A 23,563-nucleotide genomic window follows, 5' to 3' on the forward strand; every position below is an offset into this window, starting at 1 on the left:
ACTATGCAGAATCCTGAAGATCACTAAAATCCATGTTAGTCCCATAGTGGTGCAGCCAAATAATACTTTGACCTCACTAATAGAAAACACAAACTGTTGTTCCTGTTTATTGTTATTGTTGTTACCTTGAATGACTTGTTTTGTTCCAAAGCCCTTAAATGGCTGGATTTAATAGTGTTAGAGTTCAAATCAATATTTGTTGGACTGACGAGGTTTTGGACTTTGTATAGGAGTTCCGATTATTTTCAATCCTTTTAGAACGTCTTCAAAGTGCACTGGGCTTTTCAAAGTAAGAGCATTTGAGAACATGCTAACAGGAAGTAGTGCTTTTAGTCCAACATCATTGGATTGGAATCTAAGTAAAGTATCTACATTTCAGACTCAGTGTTTGGAGAATCCATTCAGAGGGCATTGTTGGTGTATTTATTAAACACACAATGATGCTTATAGTGGACTTATATTTACTAGGAATATCAATCCAATATCATTGTGTCTTTTAATGCAATATGTTCAACTTGGTTGCAATTTAACACAAAGTCAGTGGCTCATTTTCACAACAAATACTCAAATACTTTGAAGAATATACTTTGCATACTTTTTTCACATTTCAAACCTCATTCTATTGTATTTCATACATAGTTCAAATGAGTTCAGAGTATATTTCAAGTACATTTACTTTGGCTCAAAGTCTATTAGTAATACACTGTCAGTTTAATGTCACTATAGATTTTTGACATTTGCAACAAGTCAACTTCAAATGTTTCATGTATATTTTAACAGTAGTGTAGTATTTTGGGCAGCCAAAGTACCCAATAATACGTGAAAAATAGGTTTTTCATGTACTAAAGCAGATTTATACTGCAGCTTCCAGCAACTTCACTGGTTTCATTTTAACACAACTTCAAGTATTTCAAAGTATTTCAAAAGTATACTCAATATACTTTTAGAAAATATACAAAAATAGATTTTTTTTCACTTGGGCACATCTGGACTTACTTAGCCTTTCTGCAGTTCCTCACAGCTGGAATCAGTCTCAGTCGTCCCTGGTCTGATGTCTTGTACTGGTTCAGGTCCAACTCATCCAGAACCTCTTCTGACATCTGCAGCATGTAGGCCAGAGCTGAGCACTGGATCCTAGAGAGTCTCTTCTCTGATCTGTTCCCTGACTTCAGGAACTCTTGGATCTCCTGATGGACTGAGTGGTCGTTCAGCTCCATCAGACAGTGGAAGATGTTGATGCTTCTGTCAGGAGAGATATCATCTCTGTTCATCTTCTTCAGTTTGTTGATGGCTCTCTGGATGGTTTCTGGACTGGTCTCTGTCTGAGCCAGCAGGCCTCCTAAGACTCTCTGGTTGGACTCCAGACAGAGGCCATGAAGGAAGCGGACAAACAGGTCCAGGTGGCCACTTTTACTGTCCAGGGATTTCTCCATGGCTCCCAACAGGAAGTCATCCAGAGGTGGGCAATAATCAATGACTATGACACCACCATCACCACCACCATCATCATCATCATCATCATCACTACTATCAATAACAGGAACTATTTCTCTCCTCTTATTGCTGTACTCTTCCCCCAGGAACATATCCAGTACCTGTGTCTTCCTGTCGGTGTAACAGTGGACCATGTAGACTGCAGCCAGAAACTCCTGAACACTCAGATGAACAAAGCAGTAGACTGATTTCTGGAAGATCACACTCTCTCTTTTGAAGATCTCTGTACAGACTCCTGAGTACACCGAGGCCTCTGGGACATCCAAACCACACTGCTCCAGGTCTTCTTGGTAGAACATGATGTTTCCTAACTCCAGCTGTTCAAACGCCAGTCTCCCCAGCTTCAGAAGAACTTCCCCGTCAGCCTCCGTCAGCTGCCCTGGACTCGTCTCATGTCCCTCATGGTACTTGTGCTTCTTCCTGTTTGTCTGAACCAGCAGGAAGTGTGAGTACAGGTCAGTCAGGGTCTTGGGCAGCTCTCCTCTCTGCTCTGTGGTCAACATGTGCTCCAGAACTGTAGCAGTGATCCAGCAGAAGACTGGGATTTGACACATGATGTGGAGGCTCCTGGATGCCTTGATGTGTGAGATGATTCTGCTGGACAGCTCTTCCTCCCTGGACCTCCTCCTGAAGTACTCGTCCTTCTGGGCGTCTGTGAAGCCTCGGACTTCTGTCAGCCTGTCCACACACGTAGGAGGGATCCGATTGGCCGCTGCGGGTCGGGAAGTTATCCAGACCAGAGCCAAGGGAAGCAGATTCCCCTGGATGAGGTTTGTCAGCAGCTCGTTGACCGAGGCCTCCTGTGTGACATCAGACACCACCTTCCTGTTGGTGAAATCCAGTGAAAGTCTGCTTTCATCCAGGCCGTCAAAGATGAACAGAACTTTACAGACAGCCAGCTGCTCTGCTGTGACCTTCTGTAATGTTGGATGGAAAACATGGAGCAGCCTGAGAAGACTGATCTGCTCATCTTTGATCAGGTTCAGCTCCCTGAACGAAAGCAGGACCAGCAGACAGACGTCTTGGTTTTCTGAGCCCTCTGCCCAGTCCAGACTGAACTTCTGCACTGAGAAGGTTTTTCCAACACCAGCAACGCCGTTGGTCAGAACAACTCTGATGGGTCTCTGCTGGTCAGGGGAGGCTTTAAAGATCTCGTGGCACTTGATTGGAGTGTCATGGAGGGTCTCCTTCTTGGAAGTGGTCTCCAGCTGCCTGACCTCATGTTGGGTATTAACCTCTTCACTCAGTCCCTCTGTGATGTAGAGCTCAGTGTAGATCCTGTTGAGGAGGGTTCCACTTCCTGTTGGATCAGGTCCTTCAGTCACACGTTCACATCTGGTCCTCAGACTGGTCTTATGTTGATCTAAAACCTCCTGCAGACCAGAGTCCACTGGAAGACAAGAAAAAGGGTCCAATCAAACAGACGTTTGTGTGACACAGAATCTCAACTGTGAACGACCAACTCAAATGTAGAACAATCAGTGGGTCCTACTGGTTCTGGATCTTTCTCCACACTGGGGACAGGGAAAGTCTCCTGGTGAATCAGACTGGTCCCTGTATGAGGTGATGCACTGTCTGCAGAACCAGTGTCCACAGCTGGTAGAGACTGGATCCTTCAGGACGTCCTGACACAAAGCACAGCTGGACAGCCGCTGCTCCTCAGAGACCCGAGTCCTGGTCCTGTCCCTGTGGACATGAAGCAAACTGGGATTAGTTGAGGTGGAGACATGTTGAGTGAGGAAACTTTCTTATTGTTTGACTGGACAGAAGCTGGAAACTCCCAGCTGTCTCCCAGCTGGCTTTAAATCAGTTTTCCTCCACAGCTGAACTGGCTGATAATGAAGTTTGGAATCTGATCAACATTCAACACTGAGTTTATCAGTTTGCAAAGGTTTGCAGCTCAACATCAAGATGATCCAGTGAGATGTTCATTGAGGGAAAGAAAGAAGAGAGAAGAAGAGAAATGTGGTGAGAAACAGAAAAAGTGATAAGACAGAAACATTTCCATGTGACAGCAGAAATAAAGTCATCAAACAATGAGACTCCTCAGTCTGAACAAAGGAGATGGAATCATTTTACTAACTCAATGAAAAAGAACCAACTTCCTTTTCCAAAGTGCATCAATGACACCACGTCTGGAAGTGGATCAATCCCTTCAAAGCTGCACAATAACAGCAGGAAACTGAAGGAGAACAGCATGTTGGAGTTTTTTGGAAGGGTTTCAACCACTGCATTCCTGATGCAACAGCAGCACCAGGGGACTGCAAACATAACGCTGGGAACAACTAGGATGTTTTCAGTCACTACCACTGTAGACACAGGCTGAGCTCTATTTAGAACAGCCAGAGGCCTGAGCTGCTCCACATGTGGAAAGATGTGTTTCTCTTTCCTCAACTGCTTTAGTTTGACTTAGTCTCATTATTATGTGTGTGTGTGTTGTCAATCAACTGAAGCATTAAAGGGACAAACTGCTTCCTGTTTGGGTCCAGGATGGGCAGAGTGTTGCTGCATTGATCCAGTCCAGGACAACAGCAAAGGGAGGTTCAGTTTGTGGAACACAGTCTCACATTAGAAGAGACAGGTTTTCTTTAATGCTGGAAGAAATCTGTGCTGTTGTCAGTGCAGCCTTATCCAGGCCTGCTGTTAAGAGGACTTTGTTTCCAGCTGACTGCACGTCTCTTTATGCTACACACTTGTGGGAAATGGATTGAAACACAAGCCTTCAGAAAGTCCAGGCAGCTGATACTGATGTCATGACCATGTTGTTGGAGAGACTTACAGCAGGTCGTCCTGTGGCTGCAGGACTTACTACCTTCCAAGCAGTTTGGTGGAAACTTCTGTCTAAATGTCTTTGTGACATCATGAGCATCTCCAGCTTTTTTTAAAGTCTGCAGGCAGAGTCCAACAGAGCGACTGAATAAATAGGCCACAGAATCAACATGCTAGATAAGATCAGATATTAGAATTGAACAATAGCTCAGCTCATCAATAAAATAATATCGACTCTCAGTCGTGTCGTTAGACTTGAAAGCAGAACTTTGCCTGCATCGTTGGAGGAGGGGGAGGAATCTGATGTGGCACATGGAGACACAGAAAGTATTTCCATGGTAGCAGATGCAGGTGCTGCACAGACAAAGTAAATCCTTAGCCCTGCACAATAAACAATGAATGACACTGTGTTAATGCTGATCCAACAAAGCTCTAGAGGGGAATCTAGAAACAGGTTGGACTGTGAGAACACAGGCTGATTCAAACTGGGCTTCCTTCAACATCAACTGATCATTGATCAATTCAGAATCAATACTACTGAGACCATCTATGTTCACTGACAGAAGGGCCAGATGGTGGAGTCTGTTCCGGCCCAGACCGTGTTAGGCTTTATGAGTTTAATAATCAGTCAGAAAAGCGGCCGACAAACAGAGACACCAAACCTAAACCCTGATCAGAGAGCAGAGCATAAAGCACAGCTCTGTTTCTTTAATGGGCTGTTCCTCATTGGTGCCACAATCTTACGCATTAACATTAACGCTGCACATGTGTTTGCATCCAAAAAGCAGCTGTGTTCATTGGGACTGGTTGGCTCAGTGAACTACTGTGCTGCACAGTATTGAGCTGGGTCTCATATTCCATCCTTTGTGGACCTGCTTTGGCTGCGTAGAGTCAAAGTGATGCAGAGACATTTAATAATACTAAGAACTGACCACGTTAGCTCTGCAGCTGGAGCTGACGCTCTAGACTGGATGTTCACGTCCTTTCTCACTCGCTGTGAACTGCAGTGAAAAAACCAACCAGTCAACAGAGGTGTGCAGGGGGAGGGACCGTTACCACGGAGATGGTTTTCCACCTGGAAGCTGTGAATTCCTTCTGACGACTGCATTTAAATGCAGATGAAGAGCTTCGGTCTGTTGTTTCTGTCGGGGACTACACTAACTACTGACACGGCCTCTTAGAAACTCCAACCACAAATATGTTGATTGGTGTCAGTCGGCCTGAAATGTTTCCAGGAAACAGGTTTTTTCGGACTAAATATCTGATCCTCCAGCACAAAAGTCCGTTTTCTGCCCACAGCCTAAATTTGATATATTCTATATATATTTAAAGTTGGATATCTCCTCTCAACCATAGAGTGCAGCTCAAAGGGAAGCCAACGGGTCTCCTGCACCACAGCACTGCATTGTTTTGGTTTGTTTAATGAATCACAGGAAAGGACTCCTGGTGTTAGTGGATCAGGATTTTGTCTTCCAGACCACAGACTCATCTTCAGCTCAGTTTACACTAGAAACTGTCTCTTACCCTGAGTCTGAGGGTCCAGGTTCAGGACTGAAGAGTGGAGGACGATCTTTGGACCAGTCACTCTTCATGGACAGACAGCTGGATCCTGGAGACCCTGGTCTCTTTCTGGGGTACCCCCCTCTGCAAACACAATCAGTTAATTTGCTGGATGTAAATGTCCATACATGTTGAGTAGTGAACTGTGTCCACTCCACATGTCCATGGACTGACAGAGACATTTGGACCATTGACTCATCTTCAGCTCAGTTTACACTAGAAACTGTCTCTTACCCTGAGTCTGAGGGTCCAGGTTCAGGACTGAAGTCTTGGTGAAGATTTAAGGAATTTCTTCTCTTCATAGGCAGAGTGCTGGATCCTGAAGACCCTGGTCTGTCCTCCTCTTCCCCCCCACAATGACTCATCTTCTGTGGTCTGAGAGGGAAACCAGGGACCCTGGAGACCAGAGGAACAAACCTGTCCCCCTGTAACAGCAGCAGCTTCTTATTGATTGGACATTAGTTTGATGGAACCATCCCAGAGACACAGTGTGACTGTGACGTCAGGAAACACAAGTCTAAACCAGACTCAATCCCAACACTCACCCTGCTTCCCACTTCCTGTTTCCTGCTTCTTCTTCTCTGTGGACTTTAAAATGGAGTCTGACTTCACACTTTGCTCTTCTTCACATGTGGCAGTGAGTGGACGCTCTGCAACACAAACAGGAAGTCAACAACATCACAGGAAGTTCTCAGAGTCTCTCCCAGTGGAAATGGTCCCTCCAGAGGCCTGGTGGTCTCAGTATTGAACATGTCTCTGGACTATCAGAGGACTATCCCAGTCCTTATTAAATCTTTTTACAGCACCAGGGGAACAAGTGGGAGCTCAGAGTTTCAGCCTGACCAAGTGTTGCTGTTTTCAGCCATTAGATGGAGACAGAAGCCCAGGGAAACTACAGTTCCCAGCACCAACCACCAGTCTGGCCGTTGATCCACTGATGGAAAGTGAAAATGCAGCTGGGACTAGACGATAGTTTTTCAGAAACAAATGTTTGTTCATTTTCTGTCCCACTAACTGAATCAGTCTGAGGTTGTTTGCTTCAGTTTTTGAAACTAACTAGAAATATGTCCCTTCAAACAGAAGAAACTGTGAGTTTGGCTCAGACTCTGGCTCTGTTCTTAGAGCCCCTATACATATGCACATGTATGTGGAACCACATGTATGTGGAACCACATGTATGTGGAACATGTGTGGACCTGAATCCAGGGCCCTGATGGAGCCAGTATTTCCCTGAATCCACACTGGACAATGGGTTTTATTCTGAGCTGGCTGAGATGGATCTGCAACTGTCAGCAGCTCTTTAACAAACAAGCACAATCACAATCGAACTGTGGCTGTAAAAAAGGAAGAAACAGTCGCTGATTCACTGACAAACAGTCTCAGGGTCTGAGTTCAGGACTGAAGGTCACAGGATCAGGTCTGGACCAGTCCCTCTTCACACGCAGACAGCTGGATCCTGGACACTCTGGTCTCTGTCTGTGGTACTGACCTCTGCAAACACAAACATGGTTTTATTGATTTCACATCAATCACTGATCAATCGACTGTTTATGGAGCCCTGAATCCACAAATGCTCACAGACAGGAAGTTTCAAAGTTTCTGAACCAGGCCATTCAAGTGACACAGTAACAAAATCACAAAACAGGAAGTCCAGCCGCACGGACATGAAGCCAGAGTCCAGTGGACTCAGAGCAGGCAGCACAACAACTGTCTTTAAAGCTGGGCCTCTGTTCTGGGCTCAGCTGCAGCTTTAATGTGGATTCTTCAGCGGATCAGGACTTTGTGTCCACAGGAAGTCACATGACTCTGTGGTTACAGCAGTACCACTATACACACATGAGTACACTACCCGCTCTTATCTGGGTTTAATGTTGTACTGCAGCTCTACTGGGTACTGAACTTACAGGTACTACTTATATACTTCTAGCCTGCTTTTTAGTGTATTTGCAGTACACTTTGAAGTACACAGCAAATAAACTGTGATATATACTGTTAGTTAGTACTCACATTACACTCCAATACTTTTAACCTCCTCTCACCTCTATACATCTAAAATACTTTGGCAGAGGGGGACCAGAAATAAATAAACAGGAGGTCACAGCCAGAGACACTTCACCTGAAGTACAGACTGGATCTACTTATATTTCTCTGTGTACTTGTCAGTGTAGTCCAAGTATTCTTGGGTATATTTGTTCTGTGTATCTCTGATAAGAACATCCAAGGTAAAGGTGAAGTCTACTCCCCTGCACTAATACCACACTCGACTAAACGTCTTTTCAGTGTTTGGTTTGCAGCTGTTTCTGTCACACACCCACTGGAAACCAGAGCCAGTTGACCACCAGCTCCTGCATAGTCCACTGGGTTGGGAGCTTTGTGTGGGCCGGTCGGAGTCCTCCCAGCCTGACCCTGGTCCCTTTACAGCAGTGATGTACTCCCACACTGAGTATTAGCAGAACATTTAGGACCAGAGAGAAGGAGCCTTTCTGAAACACACACACCTGGACAGCTGTGTAAGACACACACAGGCCACTGACCAACACAGTACATGAGTCCAAAACCAGAACTTTATTCTTGCTCCAGTCTAGATATGTGTAGCCTGTCGTCAACATCTACTGATGGACCCGAACATCAAACATCATCTGATCCCAGTTGGTAAATGTCCCCCCTTTAAGGTCCATGTGTCTTCAGACCAGAGCTGGTGTTTGGTTGTCGTCATTTAAAACATGTCCAATGACACTGAACAGTCAGAACTGGAGCACTGGTGCTGTTTTACCATAAAGGGCTAAAGTGACTATATTAAATATCACAGTTCCACTGGTCACAGTTCAGTTTGGGTCGTCCCCAATGACATCACTGACGTGGCCTTGGCGCCCCCTTCAGACCAATATGGACACACTTGGAGGACCAGAGCAGCAAACGCTAAAATGTGCCCAGTCGACACGTCCACAGGGTTTTTACTGCAGATTAACAGCAGGTTGATTATTTCATGGTGTTGTGCTTCATGAATTTATTTTACCTGTCAAAGTCAGTGGGCGGGGCTTATTGTTACACTAAGGCACATGAAATGACTGTTTGGTCAAAGGACAGTTAGTCTCCCTAAGGTGGTTTTAAAGAGCTGATGTTAAAGTGCCAAGTGCAAATCTATGTCTTGACCAGAGGAAAAGATTTGGTAGAAATTGGTGTTTTGTGGCTGTTTTGTAGACTTAAGCAGAACTAAAGTCCGATAGTGGATGTGGGACTGACGGCATCAGGATCAGTTTTCAGGGTTTGACTTTCTGAGTCATGATCCCTCTGGTAAACTGCACCCAAAATATCTCCACCTTCGACACATGAGACTCATCATTTACCCTGTAAAATGATCAGGCAGAGTCTGGAAAACTCTCACATCCAGTTTATCAAGACGAAAAGATAAAAGTCGTCAAGACCTGTACCAGTCCATGGTCAGGAAACAGGGAAGGACCATCTCTGCAGACCCCTCACCCCTTGGACTCAAACTGCTCAGACTCCTCCCTCTGGTGGGCCCTACAGAGCACTGTACACCAAGACCACCCAGCACAGAGACGGTTTCTTCCCCAGGCTGTCACTGATGAACTCTAAGGTCATAGGGTGGAGGAATAACCACTGTACAATAGTCCCTGTGTGCATATTTGCACATCTGTCCCTTTATAGTTAAATCCAATAGGCCACATATTGTCTTTATGTTCATTCCTGTAAATATAGAGCTCAGTGAGTTTGTTTACACACACTTGGCCAATAAAGCTGATTCTGACAGTCAACAACAATCTCTGTTTCTAGTTTGACTTCTTTAGACCTAAGAAGAACTTGGCAGCTCATCAGAAAACACAGCTGTTGGTTTGGAAAGTTACTGAGCCAAATATTCAAATGAATGAAATGATCCTGGTTAATCCAGCCCTGATGATTAGACAGTTTCCAGCAGCAGCTCTATGGACTCTGGACTCCTCATACACACAGATCAACACATTTGAATGACATTCAATAAATAGACACTTTCTATGTGACGTGTTTCAGAACATTTGAACTGTTCTTCCAAACCTAAAAGAGGGACACAAAGACCAGGAACAGAAAGTGAAACTAAACCAGGCCAAATAACACAGGGAACGTCACCGTACAAACCAAACCAACAGCCAGCGAGGACGAGACCAACCAGGAAACAATAAGACTATTAGACCCAAACACAAACAGAGGTGGGGAAACAAGTGCAACCACAGACCAAAACAGGGCTCCAGGGTCTGACAAAGAGGATGAAGACATAAGAAATATTTCTCTTCTTCACAATATTATGATGCCTAACAATTAGCAGGCCTGTGGGTCTGACTGGAACATGACGTTTTTCCTACCTGCCTATCAAAAGCCTTTAGATCCTAAAGTACCAGGTCTGTAGGATCCTGACTGACTTTGGACCCCTGGCACAGAGTTTAGAGGGAAAGTTTCTGAGAGACAGAGACAGAAAATCAAACTGAGGACAAGTCTGTTCATGTCAGTTACACCCAGACACACCAAACTACACACACACACATTTTGAACTTCCTCCTTTCCTTCCAGTCTTTGTGCTGATGGAGCTTTATAGGGACTCTTCTTCCTCCACAGTCCACAGAGAGAAAACACTCAGACTCTGTGACAGGAAGAGAACAACATTGGATCAACACTCACCTGCCTCAGCCACGTCTCCTCCTTCTGCTCTGTCGTCTCTAAATGGAGTCTGAACGCCTGTTCTCAGGTACCTGGGTCACCTGATCCCTGTGGCTCCGCCCCTCTGTGTTTACCTGTGTGTCTGTGTGACACAGAGAGAGAAGAGCTCTGGGATTATTAGGTATAATTTTTTTAAGTTTTGACACTTTATCATTACAGCAAAGATTAGACATGAAACCAGATAATGCAACTTTTCTTTCCAAGCAGTGAACATCAGTGCTGAGTCTGTTTTGCATTAGTATGATTGACAGTTCACTTTAGTTGATGGTAAATCAGGAGAAAAGTATCTGTGGTCCAGGACTGAGTCTGAGTCAAAGACTCCTCTGGCTCCTCTGTCAGGAATGAAGTGAAGCCTGATGAGCCTCCTTGTTGTCTGGTCCCTGACTCTCCTGTTGAAGCTTCAGGACAAACGCTGCAGTAACAACATTAGTGTTGATCTGAGACTGTCAGTGAGGGTTAGAGCCTCAGTGTCAGACTGAAGACGCTCCTGGTCCTGGAATGAAGTCAGACCAGTGTGTTCAGGTCAGTCCCAGCCAAACACACATTAACCAACAGCCACAGACACACACAGATGTGAGGCCACATACTTGTTGACTGTCATTTCAAATTGCTGTATGACTTGGCAATGAGGCAGTCATGTCGTTTGGAATATTTTACTGTAGGTGTGCTGGACCTTTAAGGCTGATTTTTGGACCCACCAACCAGAACCTGACCCCCCAAGAAGGTCTGACATTATATTTTTAGATTATTACATAAAAACAACAACAACAACATGTTTTGTGTCAGAGTTCTCACCTCTACAAAATGACTGAAAAGAAACTAAACAGATAGAACCTTTAAATCCAGATCCAGATGTGTCAGAGTTACTGACATCACTGACATCACAAGACTCTGACAGACCAGAGACCACCCTCACCCCTTTAAATCCAGATCCAGATGTGTCAGAGTTACTGACATCACTTTCTATCAGGCTGAGAAACCACATGACTCTGATAAAGTCTGACAGGAAACATAAAATTGGATCAGTACTCACAGGTCTCCAGGTCTCCTCTGTCCTCTTCCAATGTTTTCTGATCAAACAGCTGCAGCCTCTGTGCTTTGATTGGTTACTCACTGTGGCCCCGCCCCTTTCCATTTACTGGAAATCACCTGTGTGATTCAGGAGGCGTGAACAGGTGAGAAGAGTATGAGGAAACAGTTCAGGCTGAGGACACACCTTTGTTCAGAAGATCATCAAGGGCATGTTAGGAATGTTTCCTGACACACACACACTGAAACACTCAGGATGGAGTGAAGTGAAGCTCTAAGCCAGGGGCCTTCAACTAAAACTGACTGAGGTCCAGGAAATGAAGCCTCCTCACCAGCTGAGGTCCGGACTATTATAGACCTAAAAATATGAACTGATGCTTTTTGCCAGACTAAAGAAATGAGTGTAGAGAAGACTTTTATTGAACCAAATCTAATATGTTCTCATATGGATCAACATGGCTTTTCATATGTAGAGGGGAAATAATCCTTCACTACATGGATCTCACTTTAATGCTGTTCTCTTCTGGCCTTTAAGTTGCTTTGGGACCAAATCGTTCAATTCAACCAGGAAAAATCTGATGAAGGAAACAAAAAGCAAAATGCCTTCATCTCTAAATGTCCCTGAACATCCATTGATTTGAACATGAACAGCTTCAAAGGAAAACTAAAGTCAGCTGACATTAATAATCCCAACCAATGAACTCAAAGCTCCCTGGTTCAAACAAATCAGAAACCTCCTCTCACATTTTCTCTTCACTCACATGTGTCGTCTCTACTCGACTAGATGCATCTAAAGCTGAACGCTGACGTCTTCTGGGCTTCAAGGTGCACTGGGAAAAGATCAGCAGCAACATCATTCAGAACCACAGACACAAGGAAAGTGCCAGTGTTGGAAAAATGACAAAGTGCAGAAAGATGGAAATAAGCTCGGTCACGTTTTGGATACTTCCTGTTAACAACCCTGGGCCCATCCAGGGCCCAAACTGTATTTATGGATGGATTTCCAAAGGTCGTCGGCATCAGTTGGATAAAGTCCGACAAACTATAGATCATTTGAAAGCAGAAATTCTCAGGATTCAAATGGTCTCAGGTAATAATGGTATTTTAGGATTGAATTATCACAGCTTGAACAGTTCCTTAATGTTTAACAAGAGTACAGACACATCACAACGGAGTCTGTGCTGAGCTAAACTGGTCTGGGAACTAACTCTGCTCAGAGTTGACCCTGGTCTCTATGGTCTCATCTAACTTCTGTGGAAAACACTGGCTGGTCAGGTCACATTCATATTACTGCACCAACAGTCAGAGGAGGAGACACAACTGAGTCTGACATTTAGAACATTTCATATCTGCCTTTAAACCATCCTCCTGTCCTATGTAGGTATAGATCAAAATGTGTGACCTGACTGAAAGAAATCAGATTAAACCTCACAGTCTGATGTGACGGGAGATTTCAGACTGATTAGAAATAAGATATTATATAAATAAGTCGCCAAGTGGACCGGACCAGAACCATCATACCATAATCACCTCTAAATAACAATCAGTCCATGTTTGTTCCCTTTGTTTCCGGTCAAAGACGTGCAAGTCCATTAGAAAATCTTCGTCTTTAATGAGAGAAACTTTTACAACACACGTCATGAACAACCTCAGATTTCTTAAGACGAGTGTTTGCACAAAGACAAAAAGACTTTAAGTCAAAAGTATCTGGAACTGAAAAATCAAAGTATTGCACTTTAGAATTCATGGCATTGCATGAACAAGAGGATCCAACCAAACCAAACTGTTTTGTAGTGAAGCTGTTGACTTACATTAAATTGCACATTTTAACTGTTTCTACAGCAAGAATTCATTTTGACAGAACTGTATTCTTTAAGTGCAATCAGTGTCTGAAGCAGCATTTTAAAGGAGTTTCTCAGGTCTTGACTACTTTGTTTTTGCTCCTGAGACTTGGCATCTTCTGGTCTGCACAAGTTCATCAATATGAGGAGTCATGTCCAGACTAGCAGCCAGTCTCAGACTGTCGTCTAAGTGCTCGTGTGGAGCCTTGAGCCACTTTTGTTGTATCGATGGTCATTACTGAGAAAACAGGCTGGCAGGGCGGGACCAGTCCACTCCGACTCTGTCCAGGGTTAGGGTTAGGGTCCAACCACAGACCGGAAGTGTCCTCAGCTGTTGTGGTGTCCATCACAGGCACCAAGTCAAGGAAGTCCTCAGTGACGGTCAATGTCTCATCGACTCCACCAATAAATATGGCCGGTTGAGCAGCGTCTGTAATGTCAGTGCTCTCATCAATTGCAACAGGAAATGCAAGAAATGACTGGACTTAGTGTCTGAACTGCCTGTCAGATTCATTTATCTTCTCTGTCCTCACTTGTCCTCGCAAGACGTCGGACTTTTCTCCATGATGAGTCTCATAGTGGAGCCGAATATTATTTTCCTTGAGCAGCGACACTTGTTGATCACACACCGAGCTCACAGGTTTCCCCTTCATCTCTGGGAATAAACAGGAAGAAAACTCTACACTCGGTTTCCACTTTTCTCCTTTTTGACAAAGACACTTTGCTAATGAGGGTGTGAAGGTGAGCAGGAAATAAGGTGCCTACACCGTAATTAGCAGAAGGCTCTTTGCTGCCCCCTGCTGTTCAGTCTGAGTGCCAGAGTTGGGCCTCTTCTTCTACTCTAATTAAAACACTGACGCTAAATTCATCCAGCGGCCGCTTTTGGCCCGCGGGCCGTACGTTTGACACCTCTGGTTTCCAGCGTTCAAACCCGCTCAGACCGAACAGTCTGACCCAACAGAACCAACCAAACACTGGTCAGTTCTGGTCTGAGGACAGATAAAGCTCTAAGCGGTGACATTTACCGACCCCACAGACGTTTCACAGCCAAAACCTTCAGTGTCCACACTCACACACACTAATGTCTCATGTGAAGCACATGGGTCTGATCCCTAATGGAAAATAATCAATATATACAAGACCCAGATGCACAGACACACTGATATGGACTTGGATATGAAAAGAGGCCTGATCTCCACAATACATGTGAACCAACTAACCCAACCCCAACAGGGACCATCGTCCTGAGAAACCAGCATTTGAAGACTCTCACAACTTTCTGACCAGGTTTCTGACTGGTCCTCATCCGGTCCACACTTGATAGTCCAGGTCAGGACTGGTGGGGGCAGAGGGGGACTGGAAATAAATAAACAGGAGGTCACAGCCAGAGACCTGGCTTATCTTTTTTTAAAGACTTTTAAAAATAGAGCGGTCCTTTACTTTGAAGGTCCGACGTCCGGCTGCTTCGTCCCACGTCATTTACCGAAAACCCCGTTCAGTGTTTCCAACTTAGCACCTTAGTCGCTGTATTTAGCGAGTATTCAGACCCTCTAGAGACTTTTTCTGGTGCTACCGGAGACTGTTGGAGACTCTGATGTGTCTGTGCTGCTGCAGTTCTTACACTTCTCAACTTGCCACATCAGCTGCAGCCGCAAAGAGAAAACTCCCAACCAATAAACTCAAAGACAAAGTGTTTACAGGCCTAAGTTTCTGTTTTCAGGTTTATCAGCAATGAGAACAGATCCAGCCTAATTGGAGTCTGTGAATGTTTCATGTCACCTGTGTTTTATTGGGCTAAACTCTGTTTTAAGTCGTGTTTCCTCGTTAAGACTCAGGATTTGTTTTCCAAAGGCTGCTGGTTGTTAAGAAAAGCTTTATAGACTGATCCTCATGGTGGAATGAGGTTTTTAGGGAGGACCACTGGATGTTTGGGGTCAAATTCACATGTAAATATAAAACACATGGGACCTGTTCAGTCTAAGTGCCAGGGACAGATCGTCACTATGAGACTGGATGTTATCAAATGTATGAAATGAAATCTTGACCAAATAGGCCCGATTATTATTAAAACCATCAGATTCATTAGTGTCTGTGTATTTAGATATTTAGATATTTATCTGAATCTGAAGAAAAAACTAAGAAATCACTAATTAAAGCAAAGCTAAAACAAATCAAATCAAATAACTACACGTTAACATGGTCTGGTCCCACTGGGTTATACAGCCCATTGACCAGGGGCCATGCATCATGTGGCAGACCTGCTCTGACAGGATCTGCATCCCCCTATTTCAGACAGGAAAGACACTACATGCATGAAACTGTTCTAGTCAGTCTGTAATAACTCTGTGTATATGAAGATGCAACATTTAGGTCAACGTGTGTTTTATTTAACCACAATATTAGAACATGTACAAAGCCCTAATTATCTACACATACATGACTATGTACATATACACAACCGGCAGCTGCCAAAACCTCATCTCTAGATCCATGAAGGGCCGAGGTACAGTCCTTATCCAGTCCTGGACTGCTCACACAGTCATGGTGGTACCACCGAGGACACGCATCACAGCAACCTACAAGTTTCAAAGTCCATTAAAATTTCATCTCATCGTTTCTTGTAATATGAAAGAATTGTTGTGAGAGCATTACTGCACTATATTATTAGATTACTTGAAGGTTTGTACTGCAAATACACAAATATACCCATGTACTATCACTTAGTTCTCCAAGCTTTGAAGTATCTCTCACATTCCTGTTCTATTCCACTTTTTCCATCTTTACCCACGTTTGATCATCGGCCTCTTCCAGTCCACAGTGACGGCAGAGATTCTCCAGTGGATCTGTGGAAACCAAATGAGCAGTGCTGCCATATTAACACACTGTCACTAACAAATCCATGCAAAGGAAAACTGGCCCTGCTGAGTTCACGTTCTAACTTTCACAGTTTGTTGGACACGATTTAAAGACATGTTAATATGAAGAAAACAATAAGCCAGAGAATAAAGAGACCAGTGTCATGGAGGAGAGTGGTGGCAACGTCAGCTCTCATCTGGTTTACAGCCTTGGGATCTGTCTCCATGGTAACGGGTTGGTCTTCCAGTATACCCTGGTATTAATTACAATTTAAAAAAATAACCACAGCTCAGCCAATACAATAAAAATCTCTTTAAAAATAGAAGCCTTGTTATAATGTGTAAGAGTCCAGTAAACTTGTTTAATCCAGGATGAAACTCTTTTCAGCATCATTTGTTGTTGTAACAATGGAGGCCAAGTATTTTCTACTACAGTGCATAAGCTGCGTGTGACACCAAGAAGAAATAACAATGTTAGTCCAGAGAGAAAATATATTAGGTATTAAAACATAAATGTTCCCAGTGTGCATTGGGCCACAGGACGACAATCTCTTTGTTACACAATCCACATTATAAACTCAGCTTCAAGGCAAAGACACCACAGGACGTGCTGTCCTTCTGATGTCCATGTGGAAGAGTGGTACATGCCCACCTTGACACGTTACGGCCTCTCTTCCTCATCAGTGCCCTTTAAGTAACAACACACCTTTTACTAAGTAACCTCTACAATCTAAACCACTGAAAACACGTCATAGTTTAGGTTTATTCTTCTTCTACTGTTGTTTTTCACCTTGTCACTTCCTTTCATCTTTTCATATTTGTGTCAGACTCCCCCAGTGGATCCACAAAGAGGCACATCCTTTTGTGAGGATACATCACCTTCATTTCTGAAGGGAAACAGTTTTTAGGTTTCCATGTTGCCCAAACTCTTCAAACACTGAACCTAAAGCAAACAGGCTGGTACACACATGTGGGATTCCTTGTTTAACCTGCAGCTCAAACTGTGTATAGTTCCATAACTGCAATTTACAGTAGCACAGCTGAACATCACTGATATCTTGACCATCCATTTGTGAGGATATCTGCAGCACCTCCTGTACTTTTATGCCAAACTATGGCAGCAGTTCACAGACTTGATGTGGACTCTATTTAACAATAGATCTGAATGACAACACTTACTATCAACATCCAGTGATGGTGCTCATTAAAAATCCCCACTACCATTTTATATTTCATTGGATCCAACTGCAGGTGAAGACAAGACAACACAAACCAAAGCCTTGGCTGAGACATGGTTACCATAGAAACATGTGTCAACAGAATAAACCCAAATTAGAAATCCCAAATCAAGAACAACAGCTGAGCTATAAAGAACCTTGAGCTTGGAGGTGTTCTCTGTCCAGATGTGAGTCATTTCATAGCGGTCAGTAACAGCCACTTGGTCCACATTCTGTTTATTCTAATTCCTCCTTAGTCCTGTCAGGTCAGCACTGATCACCTGTGACACATCAGAAGGTTTGAGAGTCATTTCATGTTGTTCTTATACATGAATTAGTGTATTTTCCATTTTAAACTCATCTTTATATGAACCATTCTTGTGTTTCATGTGTTTCACCTTTTTCAGTAGCAGAGCTGTTACCATGTCAAGTCCATGAACATTTCATTCTGCTGGACTGAACTGAAGGAATAATGACACATGGCTGCAATTTGACATTGAATCATGTTGGTCAGGACAATTAGACTGCAAACCCAGTGAAGCAACAAATGATTTTAAAGTGTATTTGGAAAATCAACAAACTTACTTCACTCTCAAGTTCTTGGTTTGGAGCAATTCTTGCAACATCCCAGCAGAACAATTGATAAGGTCCTATCTTGGACAGAACCACATGAGTGTTGGAGTGCTTCCCTTCCCACACCTCAGTCACATCTGAAGAAGATACAGGAGGTGGATTATCGTGCACTTGTTTAGATACTGAAATGAACACAGTGAAGTTCACCTCATAAATCCCTCCAACAACAATAAATCCATAGCTGCATATTCTGAGCTCAATGCTCTTTGATACTGTTGACAGTGTTTCACCTTTTGGACACTATGTGCTGCTTCTAGCTGGACTTCTTTTGGGATCTGGCACTGGACTAGTGGAAGCAGCAGGTGGGACAGTAGCAGCATCAGGTGAGACTGTAGCAGCAGGTGGGACAGTAGCAGCATCAGGTGAGACAGTAGCAGCAAGTGGGACAGTAGCAGCAGCAGGTGGGACAGTAGCAGCAACTGAGGAAGCAGCTGGTTCTGAAGCTGCTCCTGATGGGGAAACTGTGTCAGTCCTGTGAGGGACTCGTGGCTTTTGATGGTCAGTGTTTATCTTTTTAAAAACAGCAGCATCTTCCCCACAAGATCAGCACTTTGCCTCCCACATAGGTTACTGTGAAAGGGCCCAGACAGTTTGCCTCCAGCTTTCCACCCTTACGTTGCTGGCTGCGTATATTTGCCTCCAGACCTTATCACCAACCACAAATCCAGGTCTGTCTCTTTGCCTTGAGTCTCCGCTGTGTCTTTTCTTGTACCTTTGCCACATTATCGAGAACAGTGTTCCTGATGTCATCCAGGCGCTCTATGTCTTTGGACACTGTCTCCTCATTAATGACGTCCTCAGCACTTTTGTCCACCTATAAAAATCAGTTTGAATTCTTCAAACTGCACCACTGCTGCTATTTGGCCCAAAATATAAGAGCAAGACCCTTTTTGTTTGCACATCACTATAACATCATGACACTGCATCATGAAACAAACTTCAGTCAGTCCTCAGAGTGGAACTAGATACCATGTTCATCTTTCACATACCTGGTAGTCCTCTGGAACCTCTGCAGGACATCGAGCCTCCCGACCAAACATCAAAAAATATGGTGAACATCTGGTGGACATTTGTTTCTTGGTCCTCAGACCAAACATGAGGCATCAAGATTTGGATCCCACGTACTTGGCTTTGTTCCAACGAGCTCGCAGAGAGCCCTGAAAGAAACAGCCCAACATTGAAATTGTGGAAAGTCTTTAAGTATTTGTGTATCACAATATGACATATTGATGCTGTGCTTTCCTTACTTTGGATGGTTGCATTCATCCTCTCTACCAAACCATTAGTCTGAGGATGATGTGGAGCACAGAGACTCCGTTTGAGGCCTAGTTTGGCACTAACACGCTTGTTGATCTGACAAAAACAAGGCAGTGTGACTGCTACAATATCACACAATTACATGTGAAGACAGTTATTACTGTCACATTTAAGAAATAAGGAGGACTAATTAGGTCCAGCCTTACCGCATTTACAGATTCGCTCCCCTGGTCTGTCCAAATGCGTTTTGGTGCCTCAAACTGATCCACAAACTTTAGAATTTGTTGTGTAACCTCTTCTGCACCTTTGACTGCAGAGGACAGGCTTGTGGCCATTTAGTGTAGTAGTCAGTCATCACACACATATTGATAGACACTTTTGGTTTCAGCCAACCTGCCAGTCAGGTCCATCCCAACAAGCTCCAAAGGCTGCGTCACCTGAAAATTAAAAACAATTGGAAGAACACATGTGATTCATGGTTTAGACTCAGCTCTGGTCTGGACTGACTCTGGGCTACTGTCAGGATGCTCTTAGATTCCAAATGATGGAGTCAAAGCTCTTCATAACAGCTGATACACAATATAGTTTTAGACTGAGGTGGCTCGTCTCAATAGCTCCCTCACTCAGTCACTTTCAGACATGCTGAGATAAAGTGAAATGCCTGTCTCATAGTTTAGATCCAAACCTGTCTAACACAATGTGTTTAAGCTGTGCACAGGTATCGGGGCATCGGGACCATCTGACCATGTCTCACAGTAACAATATATCTGATAGAAACATGAACACCTTCATAGGAGTGAACTGAACCTCCTGCTTTATCATGTGCTGGGCTGACTGGCACACCATCCATTCTGACACCTGTATAAAACATAGATGCATGATGAGGTCAGAACAACAGCAAACTGGGACTCTAACATATTATGTCTGGTACAGTTTGCCAACCCTCATTGCCAATGGTTGCCAACTCATTTAGTCTCAGCTGACACTATGATGCAGTCACTTAAAGATAATGTGCTGGGGAACATTTAATGACTGACTCCATTGGACTGCAATGTCCCACACAAGCACCAAATGTCCTTCAGTCTGGTTATGTGTTCAAATACATCAGAACTCATGAAATGATTCATGAACTAGTGGGTGAAATGACTGATTTGGAAATAACAAAGTGCATTCTTACCCATCTGTCCATGTCCCTGGTCCTTCCAGGCCAGAAGGAACGTTTTGAAATGGCACCTCTGGTCTTTTTCTGGCCACTGTGACCTCCTGCTGGGCTGTCAGGAAATGCAGCAAAAGTGGCGTCGGCTTCCTCAACACCACAAACCACTTTTGCTCTTATGACCCTGTCTGGTCCCTTAATATAGTAAAGACGTCCTCCTAGAAGACGTGTTGGAAAAAACTGAACCTGTGACATGTCCCCACTGGAAATGACTGGCCAAGGCCAAAACCTGCCCTTTTTCCAAATGTTAGTAAAGGGGCAGCTAATTAATAACAGATTCTTTTTAATGGTAACAGTCATTGACATGTGAATTAATGTGACACCTAACCTGAGTGCTCCTTCAGGGACTGATAAAGTTGATGTTCTCTTAATGTTTATATTTAAGGGTTCTGATATGGGGCCTGCCTCCCTAGCTATATGTGTTAGCAGTAAAGTGAACCTATACTGGTAGTTTGACATGACATTTAAATGACTAGCAGTTTAATAAGATGTTGGACTGTTTTCAATAGTATGGACTTATTTATGGACCACAGTCCATCAAAAGTCCTTCGATGCATCACTTCAGTTAGGATGCTGGCGCTGCCCTAAATGATACCAACCTTCTAAAAGATACTTTGACGCTTTTCGTCCAAGTTCTGTCTTCTGCCCTCGTGTCGTTTCACTTCGGTATTTGGAATGATGACATCCAGTCTCATAGTGACGATCTGTCCCTGGCACTTAGACTGAACAGGTCCCATGTGTTTTATATTTACATGTGAATTTGACCCCAAACATCCAGTGGTCCTCCCTAAAAACCTCATTCCACCATAAGGATCAGTCTATAAAGCTTTTCTTAACAACCAGCAGCCTTTGGAAAACAAATCCTGAGTCTTAACGAGGAAACACGACTTAAAACAGAGTTTAGCCCAATAAAACACAGGTGACATGAAACATTCACAGACTCCAATTAGGCTGGATCTGTTCTCATTGCTGATAAACCTGAAAACAGAAACTTAGAAACTTTAGACAGTGTGGAAGCTAGAGTGGATCCAAATAAAGACTAAATCCTGTTCTACATCAAACTGGAGCCTGGACCAGGAGACAAACACTGAAACATCAGTTATTTCCTCTGATCCTCTGGAGGCTTTTCTGCAGCCACAATCTGGTCTTTGTTTACCCACAAACCCTGTGCCTTAGGACCCCCCTGGGGTCCTAAGGTCCTAAATCTAGTCCCCTCTAGTCCTAAACCCAGCCCCATCTCATCAATAATCTGGTCTGATCTAAATTTAGTTTCTAGCCCCTCCTAGTTTTAATCTCAGTCTCAAAAAGGTCAAAGGTTAAAATCCTCATCTTTACATTACACTCAGAACAACATGAACAGGATTTGTAGCAACAACAGTTGTGGTGAGCAACTAAAGGTTAGTCCCAGATTTCAGGTCCAGACTCAGGTCCAGGTCCAGACTTAGGTACACATCCAGCTTTATAAACAGGGTTCCCACACCTTGGTTGTGGTCTGATAACAGCTGCTATCCCACCACCACATTAGCTCTTCAGGTCTACATATATATATAAACCCAAAGCCAACTGATTATCGGCACCGTCCACAGACCTTTCATTCACAGTCTTATTCATCCTGCACCGTGGTGTTTCCTTTGTTCTTATGTTCTCCTACAGGTTAGTGGCCTCCTATAGGTTAGAGGTTCTTTATAGGACAGGTTAGGACCCTTTCACCTGTCTCCAGTCCTCAGCAACATGCAGATTCTCTTTTCTTCTCTGCCAATGTGTGAAATCAATCTCCAGTCGACAAAGTCTGAACCACGTTTATTATAGCAACAGAGTCCTAATAATAAAAATAGAAATATAGGCTATGTACATAATGAATATAAAAGACTGATCATATAAGATCCAATGAATGCTTATGGAATGGATATGGTTACATATTGGATCATGTCCCACAGTTTCCAGGACTGAGCAGGGCTGGTCTCGGTTTTGTTCCAGGCCTGGGGCTGCAACACAACATGCCAGTTTTCCTGGTTCAGCAGTGGGACGAGGAGAATGGACAGCACATCCAAACAGATTCAGTAGAAATGAGGTGAGCAGACTCAGACTGGACCAATGAGCAGGAGCCGTGGCTTCCCAACACCTTTCTGAACAAAACAAACCATAACCAGGGCTGGAACTAGAACAACTGGGAGAAAGAAGTTTGGTTTCCTTCGGAGTAAGGGGGCACCTTTCCCAGACAGTGGCAGCAAGCGACCACTGCACCGTCACTGCAAAGAGTGAGGCCACTGTCACATCTGGATGTGGACACTCAAATGTCAGGAAACAAAAAGTGGTTTAAAAAGGCAAAAAGACAAAATCAAGACATTTCCATATTTGGATCAACACCTTGATAAGAGTTTGAGGTGAACTCATAGAAACTTTGCAGTCAGTTGTCTTTGGAAGATTAATTCAGCTATTTCCAATATTTCCACAGGGGGAAACAGAGGGAGAACTGATCAGAGACATGAGCTGAATTAAAGAATCAAACATTAGAACAGTCTAACAGCAGCTTGTTTGCAGTGGTGGAAAAGAATCTTAGAATCCATCTGGTTGGTCCTTCATTGTGCAGAACACCATGTGATTGGTGATCTGTCTGGAACTCTGTCCATTTCTGTTCTCTTCGGGGTGTTCAGTTCCCAGATTCAAGTGATTCTCCACAGATTTGGAATTTCAAGACCTGTTGAGACTTGGAAGGATCTGCAGGAACCTCAAATCAAACACAGCCTGTAGTTCTTTGGGCCCAGGTGTTTTCCTGAGCCAAGACAAAAACACAATTTAGGAAGATTTGACAATGAAATGAGCAAAAACACTTTGTAAAATCAGACTTTAAAAATTAGATGAAGACAATGTTTCAATGTTACTCACAGGATTTGACTTCGGAACATTGAGTCACTGTTTTTTCCCCATCGAGGCCAAACCTGTTGGAACAAACCTCAGTTAGAAGGAGAGTAAATAAATAAT

General features: G+C 43.8%; 1 protein-coding gene and 1 pseudogene across 1 annotated transcript in view; both read right to left on the reverse strand.

The window, feature by feature from the left end:
* LOC113121854 (uncharacterized) overlaps nt 1–9,027 on the reverse strand; it is a 957,344-nt pseudogene extending 948,317 nt beyond the window's left edge.
* Nucleotides 1–23,563, reverse strand: part of LOC113121864 (NACHT, LRR and PYD domains-containing protein 12-like) — a 46,266-nt gene that overhangs the window by 5,183 nt on the left and 17,520 nt on the right. The gene's annotated exons all lie outside the window — the stretch shown is intronic.

The sequence above is a fragment of the Mastacembelus armatus genome, chromosome 20 (genome assembly GCF_900324485.2).
Source record: "Mastacembelus armatus chromosome 20, fMasArm1.2, whole genome shotgun sequence".
NCBI lineage: Eukaryota > Metazoa > Chordata > Actinopteri > Synbranchiformes > Mastacembelidae > Mastacembelus > Mastacembelus armatus.